Genomic DNA, 22,087 nt, shown 5'->3' on the forward strand with positions numbered 1-22,087 from the left:
CTTAAAGTAAGGAGTTATTGAATCTATTAAGTATATTTTTGCAGGACCCTGAAACACCAGGGAGGAGCAAGAAACGGAAGACTGGCAAGTCTTAGTTTTGTTTTTTTGTTTTCCTTTTTGCTCCTTAGGGGAGAACCAGCTGTTTCTTTTATTTCCTGTTCCATGCTGTGTCTTTTAGAAAGCATTAACTTTATGGTGATGGGATTTGACTAGTTTACAATTTCCTGGTTACCTCTTCTTGGATCTGAGCACAGATAATTCAAGGGGTAGGAATAATTTCCTGCTTCCTGGCTAAGAACTCGTCCTTAGTTTTTTTCTGGGGGGTGAATTCGCCTCTGAATGAGAGGCAGGAATCTTTGAAGACTCCAGCCTATCTTTGACCCAGATCTGGGAGTGGGGGCACAAGGGTTGAGGAAAGGGGGGAGGAACAAGTGGAAGGCGAGGAGCAGGAAGGCAGGCACTCACCTCTGTCTCTGTGGTGGCGGGGCTTTCTTTCTGGGGTGGTGACAGCCGCTGCAATAACACTGGGCTCCCAGGACGCTGCAAGTAGCCTGCTGAAAAAGGGCGGTTCCATTCACCATTAGAAGGGAGTGTCCACCCAGAAAAGGAGGCCTTTATCCCCTGGAGGCTGTTGAGCCACTTGTCCTTTCTCTCTAAGGTGTGAACGGAGCTGAGGAGACACCCCCTCCAAGGGAAAGGCTGGGTGAAACCATACACCCCACTGGCCATTTAGCAGGTGGCTTATTGGCCTGGGGGGGGGGGATGGGACGGGAGGAAGGTAAGGCTGCCCTGTCCAGCCCCTGAAAGGCAGGCTGGCATTGGTCCATGCTCTTTCATTTCCCCTCTGATGTGATTTATTTTTGGACTAGACACACAGGCTATTTGGGGGCTGGACAGCTGCCAGGTGAAAGGACAAGTATGTTGGCCAAGTTGTGTCTATGCCCTGCTCTGAACTTGCCCTTGTCCCTTCCCCCACATGAGATGGGGAGGGGGGGTCTTGCTCTGATCAACTTTTGCAACTCCGCATGCTTTTTCAACGAGTTGATCGCTGCCCTCAGAGCATGCAACGGGAACTGTCTTCCCTCTGCATGTGAAGCAGGTGAGTTCTGAGACTGGTGGTCGTGCCACATAGGCATACACACTATTCCAAACAAGGAGACCCTCTGGTCAACCCGGGGCGGACCCCGAGGCTAGAAGGCATTGTGCAAACAGTGCGGGAAAGCTAGGCTCGGTGACCATGCACCCAATTCTCCCTCGCTCTCCTGGTAGTTCCTGTTTCCTAGGCTTGTGGAGCACAGCGTTGAAGTGGGTGGATTTCTCACCGCCCGTTCTTCGCCATGGAGTGGGAATGGAGAGCTGAAGCAGGCGTGCTTGACCTGGTGGCGTGCACCTTAACCTCATTGTCTCCACTGTCACGGCTCTTAGTCCCCTGGGCTCTCACTGTATGCCCTGAACGCCGTCTCTCCCCTGCCCCAGCCCCTTTCATCCTCGGGGCAGCCAACCCTTTGCTCTGTGTGGCAGCCAGGGAAGCTGAGATGTGGAAAGGCTGAACCTTACCTTCAGAAAGGTTGAGGTGCTGGCTCCAGACTGTCTGCCTCCAGGGCTGGCGCTTTTTGACCATTTGCTCTGCTGCCTTCTCAAGTAGAACTGGTTAAGATTTTGCCACCCTTTCCCCCAGAGAACGAAGGAACTAGAGCCTCAGGGGTGAATCAGACCCGTTCATTCAGCCTCCAATTTCATCCCCAAATTCAGGTCTTGAAGAGGAGACAATAGCTTTTTTGTGTGTTAACTGTCCCAGGCTGAGTCTAGGTACAGGATGGAATCTCTGCTCTCCCTTGTCCTTGGAGACATTTCCCTGTGAGTGATTCACTGTGCAAACATTAGAGCAAGCTGGGTCGAGCTGCCCAGGCTGGTCTTCCCAACCCGTCAGAGCTCAAGTGCCCAGTTTCTTTAGGAAGAGCCAGAGGTAGCACTCAACTCCTTGTCCAACGCTGCCCTCTTCAGGCTCCTGTGTGCCATTACACCAGGGCAATCATGTACCGGCTATCTCCAAAATGAGTTTTTAGAATCCTTTCCCAGGTCCATCAAAAGTTACTTTGCCAGGGAATGTGTCTGTGCCGATAATAATTCTTCCCCTTTTGTATAATAGTTGAGAAGTCACATCACCCTTGCAAATCTAAGGAAGGTGTCTTTGCCCAAAATGAAAAAGAAAAGAAAATCTCCAGGTTTCCTAATGATCCAGACGTTTCCTTTGATGATTTAAAACAACTTTCTTTAATGATAAATTAAGCATTTCCTCATTGAACAACCACTTCCCCTATTGGTTCATTATTGATTGCTAGAACTGCAGAAGCAATTCAAGGTAATATTAGAAAAAAAATATCCCTGTGTGTTTGTGTGTGTGTGCGTGTGTGTGTGTGTGCGTGTGTGTGATATGCGCACACCTGTTTTATGGGCATGCCAGCTGTCTTCTTGTATTGCTCCCTGCCTTAGTCTTTAAGATGGGTCTATTGCGTTCACGACTAAGTTACTTACGGTTAGTTACATGGACGTGGGTGAGAGATTATGAGACCGTGAGCAATTTACCGATAGCCAGACCACTGAAGACGCTGTCTGCCCTCCTCTGGTAAACAGGAACTACCGATAGTTCCTCAGGGGAAGGTGGGGGTTCTTGGGCCCCTCCCCGTGTATGTCAGAACACTGTCGGGCAGAGTCTTGCGCAGGTCTGATACAGTTAACGACAACTGCTGCCGTTTCGTGAGTGTGATGTCCATGTCAGAGTGGAAAGAATTCATTCTGCAGCGCCCCTCCCTGTCTTCTGGCTCTTCCCTTCTTTCTGCTTCCTCTTCTGCCACGTTCCTTGAGCCTCGAAGCGATCGATATAGATGTCCCTTGACCTATTGATTTCAACGTTCAGGGGGGCATTTTTTAGAGTTGCTTCAAAAAACATGGCAAAAAATTCATGAAGATTGCTGCTCACCAATCTGGCTACTGCTGCCTGCGAGCAACAGGGTCATGACCCATGCACTGAGCATCTGCCCTCTCTCAGGCCTTTGGGCACCAGATATAAACACAGTGAGCGAAATCCAGCTTGCTCTATGCTGACTTCCTCGCCATGGCTACTTTCAGGACACTGAGCAACGAAGCAGGTTAATAATTACTCAAACGAGCCGCGGGAATTCAGCTGTTGAAGCGCGAGCACAGCGGGTATTTAGCGAGGCAAGAATGCCCTGTGGACATTGACCCTGGGAGCCAGCTTTGTTCCTGGCGAAACGGGCGAAGGCAGCAGGCCCTCGGGGCATGAAATCTAAACCAAGAATAAAGCTTCAAAGAGCTCCAAGAATCTGGGGGAAAAAAAATCATGGAGAAACCTCAGGAAAGGGACTTCTAGACAGTTAAGAGAAAGAAAGAGACTGTCGTGTTTGGTTTCTTGTTGCTGTGACAAGACACTGACCGAGCTTTTCATATGGGCACGTGACCGGGGAGAAATTCTCACCAAATCACAGCTACCTCTAGAGGGCATGAGAACCAAGCCAAACTAGCTGAGTCTCTGGTGGTGGCTTTCTACCTAATCCTCCTCTCTCCCTGGATTAGATTCTCAAAACACACTCTCTCCATCCCTGCTAACATTCAGGTATCTCACCTGCAACCATGGCCAGGCAGTGGTGAAGCACACCTTTAACCCCAGTACTCGGGAGGCAGAGGCAGGCAGATCTTTGTGAGTTCGAGGCCAACCTGGTCTACAAAGCCTGTGAGTTCCAGGATAGCCAGGGCTATGTAGAGGGACCCTGTCTCAAACAAAACAAAACATAAATAAATAAATAAATAAATAAATAAATAAATAAATAAATATCACTTGCAACAAACTTCCTAAGCTCTTCCTGGGGTCTGCTTTCCCTTTTCCAAACCAGCTTACCTCCTTACCCAGGAAAAGCACCGCTCCCATACCGTCTCTCACTTAGGGAAGACCTGAATATGCTCTGGTTATAAATTAAATACTCTCCTAGTGACTGGAGGTAACAAAGACTGGGGAAACTTGGTTGTCAGCTTGAGATCCTTGGAATCAGGATGTAAACATATCTCTAGGTGTATCTGTGAAGGTGTTTTCAGAGAGAATTCACTCAGGGCTGGGAAGACCTTCCTTCAGTAGGGTACCACATCTCCCTGGCAGCCCGGATATGAGGAGGTGGAAGGAGGAAGTGGAGTCAGCTGCCACCTTCACTACTTCCTGAGAAGGTTCATTTAGGGGTGCTATGCCGACCTCCGCCCATAGACTCCCGCTTCTCTGGCCTCCCAATGAAGACTGACCATCAGCAACTCTCCAGGGACTTCAGTGTTGGACTGAGACTGTTAAATCATCCAGCTTCACGGACTGGGCAGCTATGAGGGTCTCTGTGTGCCCCAGCACGCAGATGGCCATTATTGGACCACACAGGCCTATCATATAAACCAAATCTAGTAAACTCCCATTTCATCAGATACACACACACACACACACACACACACACACACACGTGCGTGTTCATGCATTCCATTGATAGCGTTCCTTTAGCTCACACTGCCTCTGCCTAACATGCTCACTAATAGCGACACATCCATTTGCAGTTGGCTGGGTGTAGGGCCCATGGGTCTACCCCTGCTCCAGGGGTTCATTTTGAGGACAGTCTCTAGCCAGCCAGCATTTCCTGTTTGTTTTTATACTTCTTCTGCCCTGCCTGGTGATTAGCTATAGGGTGTTGTTTACTCCATTTTGGGTGTGGAAATTTCCCACCTACCTGGGGGGAAATTCCTTGTGCAGCAGCTAGGTATATAAGGATTTCCCCAAGGTTGAATAAAGGGCCTTGGGCTGATCTCCTTAGGAATGACCCAGGTCTCTTGTGTGTTCTTCCAGTCTCCAGGCCCTTGCCCCGCTGAAGCTGGCGTAAGGTACAGTGGCGTGCGAGTGAACTGTACCGAGAGTAACGCAGAAGCAGGTGTTACAGCTGGGAAGCATGCTCCGTGTCAAGTACTTGGACTGAAGAAGCTCGAAAACTATGTTTTCGGGAAGGAGAGGAGAGATGCTTGCCAATACACTGGAAGTCACTTCTCACATTTCAGTAGCCAAAGAAAGTCCTGTGTGTACAGAAAAAGAGGTAGGACATTTCAGGGCTATTGTTTCCTTGCAAGGTGGCGAGGCCCTAAATATTAGGAAAACATGAATCCTGTAATTGTTGGGTTCACAGAATAAAGTTTGCTAAGCCTGTTCAAATAATGCACATAGATCCCTGCTCATTTATCTACCCCCTCCAGAGTCATATTTATACATTTGAAGCTGTATTATATGGTATGTGCAAATTTTATGGCCATTAGGAGTCAAACTTTTTACAATCATGTATTCCTCTTTATCTCCATATTGTTTTTAGTCTAAAAGTCTTTGTCACATAGTACTGTAAGTCCTATTTAACTTTATTATAATTTTATTAGCATTTGTATTACCACTCTAAAATTTCATTTTAATACAAAGTTTAAGACCTTTTTATGAACCGTGCATAAAGTTTTAGTCATTTCTATCACTGACTTTTAATTAAAGCGCTTAGTTCTTTTACATTTAATGTAATAGTCAACCTTCCCAGACTTAAGCCTAATGTGCTCTTCCTCTTGGCACTGGGAATTATACCCAGAGCCTTCACATGTTAGGCAGGTGCTCTACCATCGAGCTACATCCCTAACCCCTTTTATTTACTTTGAGACAAAGTCTTTCTAAGTTGTCAAAGCTGGCCTCAAACTTATGATCCTCTTGCCTCAGTCTCTGGAGTAGCTGGGCCACAAGCATAAGCCACCACTCCTGTCTTTAAATTCCCATCTTATTGATTATTTATTTATTCATTTATTTATTTTTTCTTTGCTTGTGATGGGGTTTTCACATATATGCCAATCCTCCTGCCTCTGCTCTCCTAGTTTTAAATGTCATTTATTGTGTGTGTTTTTTTGTGCTTTTTATTCTTTTTCGCTGTTTTTGCAGCAATTGAATATTGTGCTTTCCTCCACTGTGCTGGAAGTTGTAAATCCCTTGACTGTTCTTTGCAGGTGGCTCTAGAACAACAATGCCGAATCACAAGTTCTCAATGTCTAGTGTTAGTTGGCACTTCTGTCTTTTCCCATAGTATTGCAAGGACCTTTGAACGTGTTAATCCTCATTCCATTTGACTCCTCTGCTGGCCTGTATGTGCTGCTAAGACACTTCCCTGTTCTTTAGCTCCTGACAGACATTGTTATGTTGAATCTCTGCCCTGCACTGCCGTAATCTGTCGTCTTCAACTGTGTTTGCTTTTCCACAAAGAACATCTTCTGGTTTTTGTGCTTGTAAAAGTTCCTGAATCTGTATTAACTTCTTTTTTTAAAAAAAAATTTGTTTTATCTATCTATCTATCTATCTATCTATCTATCTATCTATCTATCTATCTATCTATCTATTCAGAGACAGGGTTTCACTGTGTAGCTCTGGCTGTCCTAAAACTAGCTCTGTAGACCAGGCTGGCCTCAAACTCACAGAGATCCACCTGCCTCTGCCTCCCCAGTGCTGGGGTTAAACTGTGCACTCCCATCACCCGGCCTGTTAGTTTCTTTTTAAACACTAGAGGCTGTTTTCCCTGGGCGTGAGGTTCTAGGTTGTCAGCTGGTTTCTTTTGTCACCTGAGTTGTTTAGGTTTCACTAATTTCTCCTTTCCCGGTTTCTGTCTGTTAAAGCCATGGTGGGCTATCTCTAACTTATTTTCTATTTGTGTTTGGTTTTTTATCTATTTTACTGTAATGTACTTGAAAGTGGCTTTAAAAAAACCGTGTCCTGCCTCTGGCTCTCTGGGCTTTCAGAGTGTGCCACTTGTGCCTTTAGTCACTGTTGGCAGTGTCTCGACCGTTTTCTCTTCGACTCTTACTGCTTCCCCGCGCTCTCTCACTTCTTCTACAGTCTCGGTGTTCGCCGTTTGCGCCTCTTATTTTCCCGATAGCAGTTTTACATCATGTCGTTCCTCTGTGTTTATCCTGATGTTTTCTTCTGACCCACACCTCCTTCAGCTGTGTCCAGTCTGTCAGGCTCCCACGTTCAGCTACTTTGTTTTGTTGTTGTTCATTGTTTGTGCGACAAGGTCTCTTTATGTAGCCCTTGTTGGCATGGAACTGGCTGTGCAGACCAGGCTGACCCCCAGATCATAAAGACCCAGCTACTTCTGGCACCACACCTAACTAAAGTTTTGTAATATTATTTTTCAGTTCTAACATTCTACTTTAGTTTATTAAATTATCATCTTTTTATAGTTTTTAGCTCTCTATTTCTTATCATGTATTTTATCTCATTCAGTAAATATAATATGAAATTCTTTATATGTATTTGTTTTATGTTTATGTGTATGCATGGATATGAGCACATGTATGCCACTAAGCACATATAGAGGTCACAGGACAACTTTTAGGAGTCACTTCTCTCCTCCCACCATATGGATCCCAGGGACTGAGCTCAGGTCTCCAAGGCTTAGTGGGAAGTATCTTTTCCCATTGAGCCATCTCGCTAACCCAACCACAGTTATTTTCAAGTCTTTTCTGCTAACTCCAAATTACTGTAGATCTCTGGTACTTTTTCTATTATAGTTATTTCTGCTGAATTGCTTCCATATTGTCTCGTTTCCATGTGCCCTTGGTTATTTTTATATATGCTGAAATTATATGTGAAAATTGTTAGTAGAAGTAATAAGAGGCGTATTTGGATGTTATAGGATGTTATTATATTTCTCCAGAGAGTATTTACATGGCTTCTGCAGGGCACCTGGGAGCCACAGCAGTCTGGGATCACCTCATTCTAATTTGATGAATTAAGTTAATTGGATGTTGGCTGAGGCTTCGCGAAACCCCGTCTGCTTCCAATCCATCCTGTCCTAAGGTACAGTCCTGAGGGGGTCCTGGCCCAGGAGTAGAGGTTACAGGCATTCCCACATTTGGGAGGCCCTGGATTCCAGCTTTTCTCCGTGGAGGGCTGAGCTGCTGTCTGATTTCTCACTTCCTGAGCTGTCTTTTCCAGAAGGAGGAAATGTCCCATCTACTGAGCTTGCTGTCCTGAGTGCCGTCATCCTCCGGGCCCTTTCCTGGTGGCTCGTCAGGACCTCTCTGCCTCTGACGCTTTGGACAAGATTTCATTTTCAGTTTTGCTTCTGTTCCTGTCACTGCCAGCCACCGGGAACACCGGGCAGATGTCTTCTGTCTGCCCTGACGGGATGGTAGGTGGTGTAAATCAAGATGCAGCCAGGTGTGCGTGCAGCTGCACCTGTGGGAGTTGTGGATGCCGGGTCCTCGGCCAGGGAGGGGGGCAGGAGGGCCTTGTCAGTACAAGAAACAGAAGTGGAATCACGGGCTTTTAAAACACGACATCCCAATTTTCAACACCAGTGCTAAGAAACAAACAACCAAAACAAAACCTTCTTGGGCCAGGTGTGATGGATGCCCCCCCCCCCGCCCCCCTGTAAAGCCAGCTCTTACCAAACTGAAGCAGGAGGAGAGATTCAAGGCCAGCCTGGGCTACACAGTGAGACCCTCTCTCAAGCCAACAACTAAGTCACAACAACAAAGTAATTATTACATAGTTCAAAGGGGGGAAAAAACCTGAAAAACACTTGGAAAGAAACAAGTCCAAGACACCAGTTTAAAATATGAGAAACATAGGCTGAGTTGCAGGGAGCAATGGGAGCAAGTAGGACTCCTTCCTATTAAATCCCAGCCTCCCAGTAGTCCGGGATGCCTTGAGTAAACACCAGTCGGTCCATCTCTCCGCCTTCTGCAATGCAAAGCATAGTTCTAAAGTTAATTTATGTCTTTCTGCAATTTCCTTAAAATGCCAAAGGGCTGGGGGGTGGATTCCATTCATAACACCCACAGCATTTCTGAAGAATCCTCTTCGCTTGTCTCTTTCGCAAACCCTCCTAATGACAGCCTACCATCTACCCCACCTCCCGAATCTGCCTCCGGAATTCCCACCCCATAATTCAGCACCCCCCTGGCTCTGTGTCCTTTATCCTTCCTCTGGCCTTCTGACCTCGTCTGCCTCCTTCAGAAGAGAGCCCTTGCTTAGGTGGCCCTGCCAAGCCATCCCACCCACAGAATAGCAACTTTTAAAGACTCCTTCCTGAGTTTCCATATTCTGCAGGAGAAATGTACCAGAATTTAGCTAGCACCATAAGCCCTCCCTCACAGGAAATGGGGGCGAGGACACGGTTGTCAAATATTCTAGAATGCCTGCTTTTTTCCGGTCCCACAGCTGTGGCATCTGGGACGATGCCAAGATCGAGACCATTTCAAAGGAGGGAGAACCATTTCTAGGAAGTTTGGGCACCCAAGTGAGTCCTTGATGGCGGCCACTTTCCTGTTATTGCTATTGATAAGCCAAGGTCCCCTCCCCAGTCATCACCCCCTCCCCCAGCCAGGCAAAAGTGGGAAGGGAGGGTGATCCAAGAGAAATCAAACTCAGATTTCCCCTGATTTGTCTAATAATAGAAAGTTGGCAAAGCATGTCACAGCATACAAAGTATTTGATAAAAATAACGTCTGTTCAGCTTGGAAGTAAAGCAGGAGGAGCCTGGAAATGCAATTTATTCCTGCCTCGTGTGTCCTCATCTTGGAGGACCAATTCTGTCTCTCTCCTTCATTAGAGATATCTCAAATGTTGCCCTTCGTGGTCACAGTGACTGCTTCTCCCAAGGGCTGACGAAGGAGGCTGCAGGCAAGGGAAGCATAGACTAGGGGTCGGCTCTTCAGTACCCCCACCCACCGCCCCACCACAGGGTGGTATCAGGATCTCTCGTACTAGCAAATGAGCCAGCGAGGATCTGGGAGATGCTGCTCCCAACAGGAACAGGATGTGGTACTGTCTCGTGGGGTGGGGCGTTAGCCAGTGGCTGGATGTTCCCCCTTTCCATCTGGGTGCACCTGTACATTAGAAGGTTGGATTGTACAGCCTGTAGTCCCCCCGCGGGGGGGGGGAATCCTGGATCCTTAAAGTCCACTCTCAGTGGAGCCCCTTCAACTGTGCACACTAGAGCAAGGCTGAAGGATCTGGGGGAACCTCACATGACCCAGTTTGGAGTCTGTCGGTTGATGGATAGATTTAGTTATGGTGAAATAGACATAACCAAGTTTACAGTTTATAACTATTTTTAAATGTACATTCACATACTTAGGCAACCACCACCATCCTCCATCTCCACAAATCTTCCATGCTGGACGACTGAAACTCCCTACCTGCCGATAGTACCTGCTCTGTCCGCCTGGCCCCTCAGCTCCAGGCAGCAACCATTCCCCTTTGATCCCCCTGGGTCGTCAGGAAAGTGGAATCAAGTAGTGTTTACCCTTCTGTGTCTGGCTTGTCCCTTTTAACAGGATGTCCTCCAGGTTCCCCCACGTGGCAGAATGTCCCTTCCTCTTTACGGCTGAGCGATACTCCATCGTACGCAGCGCTAGGTCTTATTTAGCCTGTCATCCAGCAGCGGATGCTTGGGTTGCTTCTACCTGCCGACTGCAATGAATAAATATGACCAAGTAATAATAATATCGTTAATCACAGCAATAAATAATAATGAATAATAAGTTGTAACAAAAGCACGTTTCTACCCCTCACCCTCCTTTTCCCTCATTTCCTCTCCTTCCTTCTCCCTCACTTCTCCACCAGTTGTTATTTGGGCAATCTTCTTAAACTTGGGTCTCTTGAGCCTGGACTCTAGCAGAGCAATTTCTGCACACGTCCCTGATGGGCCTACGAGAGGAGCTGAGCACAGCACACAGCGCATAGGGAACATCTTGGAAAGGTTAGCACTCAGTACGACTTCTTCTTAAGTTGACCTTAGAATCTGTCTTGATTTTTAAATTACATTCATTATTTTTTTGGGGGGTGGGGATGGGCATGTGCAGCCCACAACATATATGTGGAGGAGGTGAGAGGACAAATTGTGGGAGCCAGATCTCTGCTTCCATTATATGGGCCCCAAGGATTGAACTCAGGTTGTCCATCTTGGTGGCAAGTGCGTTTACCCACTAGGCCACCTCACCAGCCCTGTCTTGATTTTAATATCTATAAACTTTGAATGGAGAAGCAAGTCTTTAAAGACTTCTTATTTGGGCAAAATTTCCAAAGCCATGGTATCATCCGCAGGTCACTTGTTTCATCCAACATGCATCAAATGGGGCCCTAGCCCCTCCTCTGCACCTGGACAGCAGCCTTGCCCGTGGTGAGCATCTCCAGTTCCCTGGCTCTTTTGTAAGGCAGGTAGAATTTAAAGGTTGACTTACCTTGTTAAGGGTAAAAGCAAATGCATTAAAGAGCAGGTTAGTTCTCATAGTGACTACTAGGGGGCACCCTCAACTCAGCCATGAGTATCAGTGCGCCACCCGAGGGCTCTCAAGGGGAAGGCTTGAAGAATAAAGGGACCACCTTTCTTTCTGAAGATCCCCAAAGTGATAGAATTTGAGGGCTCAAGTAGACTTCACCCTAGCGAGCTAGAGTCAGGTTTCTCAAAGTGGGGTCCCAAAACCAACTGTATCAGCATCCAGCCACCACCAGTTTAGGACTCCAATTCTCATGCCCCGCAGCACTCTGGGATCTGTAGCTCCAGGTCCAGTGATCTCTGGTCCTGTTGTTTATTGTTTGGCTTTGGTTACTGTTTTGGAGATAGGGATTCCATACATAGCTCCAGTTGTTCTTGAACTTATGGGTCTTCTGCCTCAGCCTTCTAGTAGCTGAATTTATAGGTGTGTTCTACCATGCCTCCACCCCACCCCTGCATGCATTACTTTCTATTTATTTGGGACCGAGTATCATTCTGTAGTCCAGGCTTGCCTGGAACTTGCAGTGATGCCCCTGCCTCTGCCTCCCAAGTGTTGGGATCACAAACCTGTGTCACCAATTTCAGCTGAAAGAATAATAAAGACATTTTTTAAAAAAATCAGATCATGCTCCATACCCCAGACTGGCCTTGAACTCACAAATATCCTCCTGTCTCAACCCCTGGAGTGTTGGGATTACAGGAGTGGGCCCCACTCCTGCCATCTGTTTCCATGGCTGTTCCCCATCCTCCACGAGGCTAAAGTTGGCTCAAGGACTAGAACCAGTGCTCCAGGACACCTTCCTGTGTATTCACCGGTGATAAAACCATGTTGGTGTTTGATCTGTTCACACCTCTGCCAGGAGATAAAATGGAAGAGCCCTTGTCCTCCATGCCAACATCTTCTCAGAGTCCTTCATCTGAGGACATCTGAGGGTGCTGAAGTCAGTCCTTCTAAATGCGTCTGTGTGCAGTCTCAGGGCTCTGGGCAATCACAAAGCGTGCAGGGGTCCTTTTCATGGGCTCCAGCACACTGTGGAAGGCAGCTGTTGGAAAGATCAGTGGGGAACAGGGCGGTGAGCAGGTGTCACCAGGAGCTGAGGCATTGGAAGGGTAGAACCTGCTTGAGACTGCCAGTGGCGAGAAGGGAATAGAGATAGTACTAAGGATGCTGGGAAGTAAGGGACCAATCTCTTGAGCATGTAGACAGGCTACAGAGAAGGCCCCAGAGAGTGTTTGCTACCAGTGAGAGGAATAAACGTGTTGCAGAAGGCACACTTCAGCCGAGCGCAGCACTCAACAGCAAGGCTGCCTGGCAGTCTGCTCTGACTCACGTCAGTTGTGGGATATGCCACAGGCAAGTGTGACCACAGATCTTGCACTTGAATGGGCGGGAATTCGCCTGTGGGCTCGTCTGCAAGTCGGCTAATCTAGTGCTTGCTCCTGCGGCTTAAGTCACTGTTCTGGGTGCCAGTGGCTCCTCTGACAAGTGCTGTCCCCTAGGCACAGTGTGGTACCTGGCGAGGAGGAGCCCGTCTGGTGGCAGGATGGTGCTGCACAGGATGCATGCCCACCACAGTGGCTCCTGGATGACTCAGAGATACAGCGGCCATTATTGCATCCAGACTCTCTCAGAACCTATCAATCTTCAGCTGGGGTGGGAGGGGTTGGAGGAGGGGTATTGGGGGGAGGGGCCTCCAGCTGGCCTTTTTCACCTGGATTCTTCCCTAAGCAGGAGGAGTTCTGCAAAGTAGGAATGCACTTTCTATTGCTGTGCCCCCCCCATTCCCTCCCTTCCTCCTTCCCTCCTTCCCTCTCTCCCTCCCTCTCTCCCTTACTTCCTTCCTTAAATTTATTCATTTATTTTATACCCCAACTGCTGTTTCCCTTCCTCCTCTCCTCCCATTCCTTCCCCACCTCCCCTCTGCCCATCCCCCAAGCCCACTTCTCTCTTTCTTCTCAGAAAGAAGCAGGCCTCCCAGGGATGTCAACAAAGCCTGGCATATCCAGTTGGGGTAGGACTAAGCTCCTCCACTCATATTAAGGCTGAACAAAGCAATCCAGTATGAGGAATAGGGTCCCAAAAGCCAACCAAAGCATTAGGGACAGCACCTGCTCCCACCGCTAGGAGTCCCACAAGTGGACCAAGCTACTCAACTGTCACACATGAGTGGAGGGTCCAAGGGTCTATGTCAGTCCCATGCAGATTCCCTAGCTGTGAGCCCAGGTGAGTTGTTTCTATGGGTTCCCTTGTGATGACCTTCACACACACACACACACACACACACACACACACACACACACTCCTATCTTCCTCTCTTCAACAGGATTCCCCAAGCCTAGTGCATGACTGTGGATCTCTGCTTCTGCTTCCATTACCAGTTGCAGGATGAAGGCTCTCTGATGACAATTAAGGTAGTCACCAATCTTCTCTCTGAGTGTTCGTGTGCATGTGTCTGCAGGAGATGGCCAGTTCAGGCACCCTCTCCACTTTTGTTAGGAGTCTTAGCTGTAGATTCATGGGATTTCCCCTTGCACCAGGTTTCTACCTGACCCCCAAATGCCCCCAATATCAAGACTTTCCCCCTCCATCCACTCCCCAAACCTATCTCTTATGTTCCTACCCCCACGCACCCCCAATCTACCCAGAAGATCTCTTCTATTTCCCCTTCCCAGGTAAATCCATTCATCCCCTTTTGGGGCATCCTTGTTACCTAGGTTCTATGGTCTGTGGATTGTAGCATGGTTATCCTTTACTTTACAGCTAATATTCACTTATGAGTAATTACATATCATGTTTGTCTTTCTGGGTCTGGATTACCTCACTTGGGATGATTTATTTTTTCAAGTTTTATCGATTTGCTTTCAAATTTCCTGATGTCATTGTTTTTAACAGCTAAGTAATATTCCATTGTGTAAATGTATCACATTTTCTTTATCCATTCTTTGGTTGAGGGAGCATCTTCTAGGTTGTTTCTAGGTTCTCTATTTTAAATAATGTTGCTATGAACATAGTTGAACAAGAGTCCTAGTGGTATGATTGAACATCCTTTGGGTATATGCCTAAGAGTTGTTGGTATAGATGAGGTATATTGAGTCCCAGTTTTCTGAGAAACTTCCATATTGATTTCCAAAGTGATTATACAAGTTTGCACACCCAACAGCAGTGGAGGAGTATCCCCTTAGTCCATATCCTCTCCAGCATGGGACTTCATGAAACTGAGAAGCTTCTGTAAGACAAAGGACACTGTCAATAGAACAAAATGGGAGTCTACAAAATGGAAAAGATCTTATCCAACCCCACACCTGACAGAGGGCTTATCTCTAAAATATATAAAGAAATCAAGAAACTTGACATAAAAAACCCCAAATAATCCAAATAAAAATGAATCTAAACAGAGAGTTCTCAACAAAAGAATCTGAAAATACTGGGATTCACTTAAAAAAAAAGTTCAACATTTTTAGCTATCAGGGAAATGCAAATCAAAAAGACTCTGAGATTCCATCTTACACCAGTCAGAATGACTAAGATCAAAACCACTAAGGACAGCTATGGGTCTTTCTTAGCTGCTGGACCATTGTGAGGTATTTTGTTTTGTGGGAGTGTTTGTGTGCATGTGGGTATACATGTATATATTCACATGTGAGTGAGTCCATATGTATATTGAGGCCAGGCTGGAGATTGATGTCCAGGGTCTTCCTTAATCCCTTTTGTCTTTACTTACTGATCCTGGAACTCATCCGTTCAGCTAGGTAATATACAATGAGTGCTCTATCCACCGAGCCGTCTCCTCTGCCCTATACAAGGAGGTTCCCTCTAGTTTTCTGAGCTAGGTGTGTGCATAGCTGTCCAGGTGATGATGAGAGCCCAATGAGACGTCAAAAGCAAAAGTTGAGCTGGGTATTTTTTTTTAATTAAATAATTTCAGCAGCAGGAGAACCCAGTTATCTGTGTGCCAATTTCTCTGAAATATAGCACACTTGGGGCTATGCATTCTGGATCAGTAAGGATAGGCAAGATCCAAACTCCTTTTCTAGGGCACCTCAGTTTACAATAGGGTATAGCCTCAGAATCCCATTGGAAATGGAAGATTATGGGTCAAAAATGTGATTTTACACCTAAGCTGCTGAACACCCCAGCTTGGCAATGCATTCCAGGTAGTGGTGCTTGTTTACCTCAAGTGCCTGGCTGAGAGCCCTGGCTCACTTCTGCTGACAACCTCACAAGAGCAACACATTGTTAGCTGGGTATGGTGGCGCACGCCTTCAATCCCAGCGCTTGGGAGGCAGAGGCAAGTGGATCTCTGTGAGTTCAAGGCCAGCCCTGTCTACAGAGCTAGTTCTAGGACAGCCAAGTCTATGCAGAGGGATCCTGTCTCGGAAAAAAACAACACAACATAAAACAAAACAAAACAAAACAAAACCAAGCAACAAAACAAGAATAACGCATTGCATCTTACTACCCAGGGCAAGATTATAATTTGAAGTTCAGCTTCTTGATTGCATCTTGCTTTCTCTCCATCCCACAGAGTCTGGGACCATCAGTGTTGTTAGCCGAGTCTATAGACTAATTTCACAGTGTGATCTTAGCCTGCTGGTATCCAGGCATCCATGGTGTTAAAGTTGTTAAAGATGCAGGCTCCTTGTCCTCATCCAGGCCCACCAAACCAGCAGCTCTAGAGGGTGGGCAGCCTTACTTTTCTTTTCTTTCTTTCTCTCTCTCTCTCTCTCTCTCTCTCTCTCTCTCTCTCTCTCTCTCTCTTCTCTTCTCTTCTCGTCTCATCTTGTCCCCTCCCTCCCTCCCTCCCTCCCTCCCTCCCTCCCTCCCTTCCTCTTTCTCTTTCTTTTTTGACAATGGTTTCTATCCCAGAGTAGCTTCAAATTTGCTAACGTAGCTGAGGATGACCTTAAAATTCTGGTCCTATCCCATTTCTGAAGGAGCCTTCCAAGTGCTGGGATTATAGGTGTGGCAGTCATGCCCAGAACTTCCCGCAAGCTTCTCTCACCCCCACAGCAGCCAGAGAGCAAACAAACAGCCGTAGACAGATAGGCCATAGGCACACCTTTAACATTGCTTCACAACATTGCAAAACTTGCAATAGACAACAGAATTGGAGAAAAGGAATAGAAACAAAGATAGAACTGAAGGACGTGAAACCAAGACGTGTGCTGCCCACTGGGCTCCACCCCACAGCCCCAGCAGGTTCATTTTTAACAGGTAACCTTTAGCAGAAGTGCCGTGTGGGAACGGCTGCGTATCTGATCCTGACGCACTGTGACGCACGGAGAAGCGCGAAGCTCAGATTTCTCCCTCCTGGACCCTCGATCCGTTTTCCAGACTTAACCAGTTTTCAGGAGCGAAGCTAAGTGCCAGCCAACATCAGACAAAGAAGCAAAGAAGGTAGGAAAGGTGATGTCATTTGAGGCCATCTCGAGTCAGAGGCCAAGAAACTGTGATGGAAAAACACAGGATTCTTCACCTGGGTGCTCAGCCAGCCTGGAGGCCCAGCTGAGTGTGTGAAAGACCAGCAAAGTTCTTCGTGGAGAGCCCGGCAGGAGTCAGAGACCTCTTTCTGGCCTTGAAGCAGCCCCAGCCTCTATTCCTCAGCCAGCTTGGCTTCACACTCCCCCTGGCAGTCTGGAGCAGCTGCCTGTAGGTGCAGGAAGCTGCAGTGCCTGAGGACCCTGGCTTTAGCCTACAGGTTCTGACCGCTGAGGAAGCAGAGGGATACATTCCTAATGTCTGGGAGGTAGCTCAGTGTAGCTTTGCTTCCAGCCCTATGGAACCTTCCACGTGGAGCAAAAGAGCAATGCTCTTCTCTAGGGACTCAGGCTGTGGGACAATGCCACTCTGTTCCTGAGTTGCTGGCACCCAGGCAGTTAACCCAGAAACCTTCCTCGTGCCCTTCAGGGCAGGCAGATTTTAAAACACTCTCTTCAACTTTATCCCAGCGTATTACAGGCTAAGGAGACACAGCTGCTTCCTCGCTGTTTTTCCATGACTTTCCTGTGACCGTGAGGTCCTCCTCTGCGGCTAATGATCCCTGGGACAATTTGTCGTGCTTCAGAATTCCCCCAGGGACTCCTGACACAAGAGAAATCTGTGTCCACTTAACAAGATGGGCTGGGGATTTGTGCTGTGTCTTCCACTCACCCCCGTGGCAGCCAGAGAGCAAACAGCCATAGGAAACCAGAAAACCTCTACCTTCTTTTCACATTGTTCGGTAACAGTTAAGAAAATGAAGCTAGCTAACAGAAATATAGACCATCCCAGGAAAAGAAATAGAAGCAAAGGGGGAAATGAAGGAAGCGAAACAAACAAAGCCAACAGATTTGTGCACAAATTCCCTAGTATGTCTACCAAAGACAGCACACAAATTTGGTTCTGAGTTTTTTTATTATTATTATTATTTCAAGAAAAGAAGCGCTCAGTCTTAAAGACAACCTGGATGATGCTTAGTTTCTTAGCCTTTTTTTTTTTAATTAATGAAAGGTCAGCTTTATTGAGCTTCCACCAAAGGCCAGACACACTGCCCTAGGCACAAGGAGCTAGCCAAGAGGATGCAGAGTTTCTCTCTTCGTAGAGGAGACTGTCTGGGGGGCAGTGGGGCCAGATGTGAGTGGGCTTTGGGTGGGTAGGTATGGGTGTGGGGTGGGGTACAGGGTATGGGGGGTGTGTGAAGATAGGAATGGAAACGCTATACAAGCAATGAAATCCATAGCAACGCTCTATGTGAGATGAGAAGCCCTAACTAAAACAGCAAGATGAAACAGCTCTCCCTGGCCATAGACCACGGCCCTGATCGTTTTAAATAGCGTCACTGGGGGAAGTCTCCTCAGGGAGTGACGACATTTGAACACCAAGCTGCAGGGTGAGGAAGTGTGGGAGATAAGTGGTTCAGTATGGGGGACAAAGCCGTACAGCACCCCAGGAGTTATATCTGGAACTTCCACAGGGCCAGAGTGGCCCCAGCCGAGGGAAGTGGGCTGAGAGGAAGGGGCAAAGAAGCCTGGGTGCCCCCTGGAGTTGTGCAAAGCACATCACGGGTGGAGGTGAGGCCAGACTATAAGAACGGCAATCAGTGGCCTGCAGTGAGCAATGGCATGGCTGAGGCCGGCAGGATCCTGTGCACCTGCAGAGTCCCAGCTCTTGGGAGGCGAGGCAGGAAGATCAGGAGTTCAAGGCCATCTTTGGGTACACAGGGAATTAAAGGAAAGACAGGTGGGGAGGCGGGGATGTGGGTAGGGTGGGGAGGCGGGGATGTGGGTAGGGTGGGGAGGTGGGGATGTGGGTAGGAGCGTTAGTTTGTTCCGACTGCCAGAATAAACTAGAACGAACTGGGTGGCTGGTGCGGCAATAGCCTCATAGTCTAGAGGCTGGAAGATCCAGAGGGACATGTTTTCGGGTTTGGCTTTTTCCAGAAGCCTCTCTCAGGTTTGTCATGGTTTCTCTGGTGTTGTTGGAGGAGGAACCTGGAACTGTGGGTATCCTAGGCAAAAACCCCACCCTTGAGTTACACCCCGTCCCCTTCTTGTTTTTCCTTTACGTTTATTGACGTGTGTGTGTCCCTGTCCATGTGTTTATGAAGGCCAGAGGACAACTTTGTTCTCTGCTTCCACTGTGTGGGGACCAGGAATCCAACTGAGGTCATCAGGCTCGGCATCAAGAGCCTTTACTCCCTGAGCCAGCTCCCAACCCTGTCCTTGATTTTTAATGACAGCTTTCTCGCCAGGTCCTTACATGATCTTTCTCCATGTGCATATCCCTATGTCATCTCTGTGTCCCTTGGTATTTCCTAAAGGCAGCCATCAGGTAGCCTTAGAGGTCACCCTGATGGCCTCTAAGGTCATACTCAGTCACAGTCAGAGGTACTACAGATTAGAATTTCAGAGCCTTAACTTTGGCTCAGATTAAGGAAACGGCTCAGTGGATAAAGAATTTGCTGTACTGTGTGAAGACTGGAGTTCAGATCCCCAGGCCCCCATAAATGCCAGGTAGGTATACTGGCCAGCCTGCCCTCCCAGGGCATGATGCTCTTAAGGCCCGCTAATGACCATCAATAACCCATCCCCTTTATGTGTCCAAACAGTATTCCACTGTGCTTGGTTCATCTGCTTATTACCCAATGGACCATCAAGTCGTTTTCATTTCTAGCTACTGTGAATGCTTGCATACAAGTTACTGTGTGAGTCTGTGTGTTTTGTTCTCTTGGGTGCAATTAAGAGAGTGACGTTGGGTCATAGGGTACTTTGACACTTTCAGGAAGAGCCGAATACTTTGTAATCGGCTCTGCAACTCACATTCTCATCAGCAGTACCTGAGCACTCTGATCTCCTCTCGTGATCAACAGGCTTTGCTACATATTCCAGCTAGGGAATGGGAAGTGGAAATCTTATTGTGGTTTTGGTTGGCTTTTCCCCAGTGAGTGAGGATTTTAACATTTCTCATTTTTCTTGATGGTCACTTGTATATCTACTTTGGAGGAAATAACTATTTAAATTACTTGCTTATTTCTCTCAATTGGCCTCGGATACTCTTGATGGAAGTTCTTAGCTGATATTAGAAGTCCCAAACATTTCTTCCTATCCTGTGACTTGTCTTTTCTTTCTCCATCGTATCCTTTGAAGCCTAGATCTTTTAATTTTGATGACCTGTCATGTACATTTGAGAGTCTTCCACATCTCTGCAAAAAAGCATAGAAGTTCACAAAACTCATTAACTAGGGATCTTGTTAAGGAAGAATTGAAATACCCAAGGGATGAGCCCAAGACTGCTCACTATTCGGAGGTCTAGACATGGGGAGGTGGCAGCAAACAGGACTGGGAGGGCTCCACATTCTTTTCCTCTGTTCTGTTTTGGGGTGCTCATCCGTTTCCTGTTTGTTTTTCAGGAAGCACTTTCAAGACTCCCTGTTTGCAAGCTCCAGGGTCCTCGTCCATCCTAGCGTGGAAGACTGACCTGTTGAGTTAGACCCCTGAAGGCAGATGTCAAGAAGGCAATAGAAGTGTCATTGGCCATGACTTCTGGGAAAGATGAAGAGGTCAAGAGGCAGGGGTGAGTTAAGGAGAACCTTCAGACCTTGTGGAAGAGAGAAGAAGGGAAGAGGATTGTAGGATGAGTTTCAGATTGCGATGCAGTTCTGAGAACCTACTGGCATTTCCAGCAGGGGCTTTGCCCCAAAAGAGGTCCACACTGGCTAGAAAATAACCTGGTTTTGCAATTTCTAACATTATCAGTCTTTGGCTGGGAGACGTTTGGGGAGTGAGTGGCTTAGCATGAACACTCAGGTTGAGTATGAAGAGGCCGGAGACTGTCGGTAGATTGTAGTCCTTACAGCACGTTGTCTCTTGAAGGGACACTGAGTGGTGGCTCCCCATGCTGCAACAATACAACATCATGATCACAAGTGTACTCCTTGACACATCCTCAGCTCCTCTGTAGCCCCATTGGGTTCTGTTGCTGGGGTGAACTTTAGAAGGAAGTCAGAACTGGGGAGATAGCCCAACCAATGAAATGCGTGGCTTGCAAACAGAGAGCCCCAACTGGATCCCTAGCACCGCGTAGGAAATGGTGGCCAGGAATTCAGTGAGAGATTTTGCCTGAGAAATAGTACCTGAGGTGTATCTCTGGTCTTCCCATGTTTACACACACATACACACATGCACATGCACATGCACACACACACACGAGTGAGGACCAGTTACATCTGTTAGGGCATCAATAGACATTAATCACTTCTTATAATCTCCCTCCTCGCTGTCCACTTACAATTCCTTTCACCTTCAGTTATCACTTCTGCAGATCTTTGTCACTTGCCTGGTGACGATGGAGCCTCACTGTTCTCAACTAGGGTTGCTATAGCTGTCGAGAACCTGCAATCCAAAGTCCCATGGTGCTTGCGTAGGACTAATGGTAAGTGGGGCCACTCCTGATTCTACTCCTGGCTCTCTGGTAGTGTGTTCATCTCCTTGAGATTCAGTGGCATACTGAGAGACCTTTGAGTTGATGCCTGTAATGCGTGACATCCATCCTTCAGCTGTGCCTATAGAAGTCATCGAGGCTCACTGATATGGATGCTTTTGTCTGATGAGTCTGCTGGATCATACACCAGCAGCCTATGAAGGTTATGGTGGCTTGAATAAGAATGGCCCCCATGGGTCATATATTTGAATGCTTAGTCATCAGGGGGTGGCACTATTTGAAAAGATTAGAAAGATGAGTAGGTATGGCCTTATTGACGTAGGTATGGCCTTTTTGAGGGAAGTGTGTGATTAGGGCGGGCTTTGGGATTTCAATAGCCCATGCCAGGCCTAGCCACTCTCTCTCTCGTCCTATAGATCAGGATGTATCTCTCAGCTACTGCTCCAGCGTCTGCCTGCATGCTGCCATGTTCCTGCCATGATGGTAGTAGACTTAGCCTCTGACATTGTAATCAAGTCCACAGTTAAATTATTTCTTTCATAAGAGTTGCCTTGGTCATGGTGTCTCTTCACAGCAATAGAACACTAACTAGGACAAAGTCTGTGTACATAAGATACACATGGGAGCAACCATGGACTAGCTTCTTCCTAAGCTTCTGGTTAGCAGTGCTGACTAGGAGCCTCTCATCAGGAAAGGCAGGTCCCATGCTCTGAAAAACTTTAGCTTTCTCCACATGAATGAAGTGATGACCTTTGTCTTAGTTAGGGTTACTATTGCTATGATGAAACCCCATGACCAAAAGGGTTTATTTCACTCACAGCTCCATACA

The 22,087-nt window shown here is 47.3% G+C and overlaps 2 protein-coding genes across 9 annotated transcripts in view; one reads left to right on the top strand and one right to left on the bottom strand.

Annotated features, from left to right (window-relative positions):
- Fgf1 (fibroblast growth factor 1) overlaps window positions 1–1,891 on the bottom strand; it is a 96,437-nt gene extending 94,546 nt beyond the window's left edge. For 2 of the 5 annotated variants that reach the window (XM_050161522.1, XM_050161513.1), the window contains exons 1-2: window positions 1,558–1,859; window positions 466–554 (exon numbers count right to left, since the gene is read on the bottom strand). The gene's annotated coding sequence lies outside the window, so the exon portion shown is untranslated. Of the gene's footprint in view, window positions 1–465; window positions 555–1,557 lie in introns of all 5 variants that reach the window. The other 3 variants (XM_050161565.1, XM_050161551.1, XM_050161492.1) reach the window with 3 other exon arrangements.
- Window positions 1–22,087, top strand: part of Arhgap26 (Rho GTPase activating protein 26) — a 1,368,274-nt gene that overhangs the window by 916,176 nt on the left and 430,011 nt on the right. For 2 of the 4 annotated variants that reach the window (XM_050161408.1, XM_050161390.1), the window contains exons 1-3: window positions 16,560–16,737; window positions 20,228–20,391; window positions 21,124–21,249. The gene's annotated coding sequence lies outside the window, so the exon portion shown is untranslated. Of the gene's footprint in view, window positions 1–16,559; window positions 16,738–20,227; window positions 20,392–21,123; window positions 21,250–22,087 lie in introns of those variants that run through there. The other 2 variants (XM_050161399.1, XM_050161416.1) reach the window with 2 other exon arrangements.

Source organism: Alexandromys fortis, unplaced genomic scaffold (genome assembly GCF_014885135.2).
Source record: "Alexandromys fortis isolate MF-2015 unplaced genomic scaffold, M_Fortis_MF-2015_v1.1 scaffold_17, whole genome shotgun sequence".
Lineage (NCBI taxonomy): Eukaryota > Metazoa > Chordata > Mammalia > Rodentia > Cricetidae > Alexandromys > Alexandromys fortis.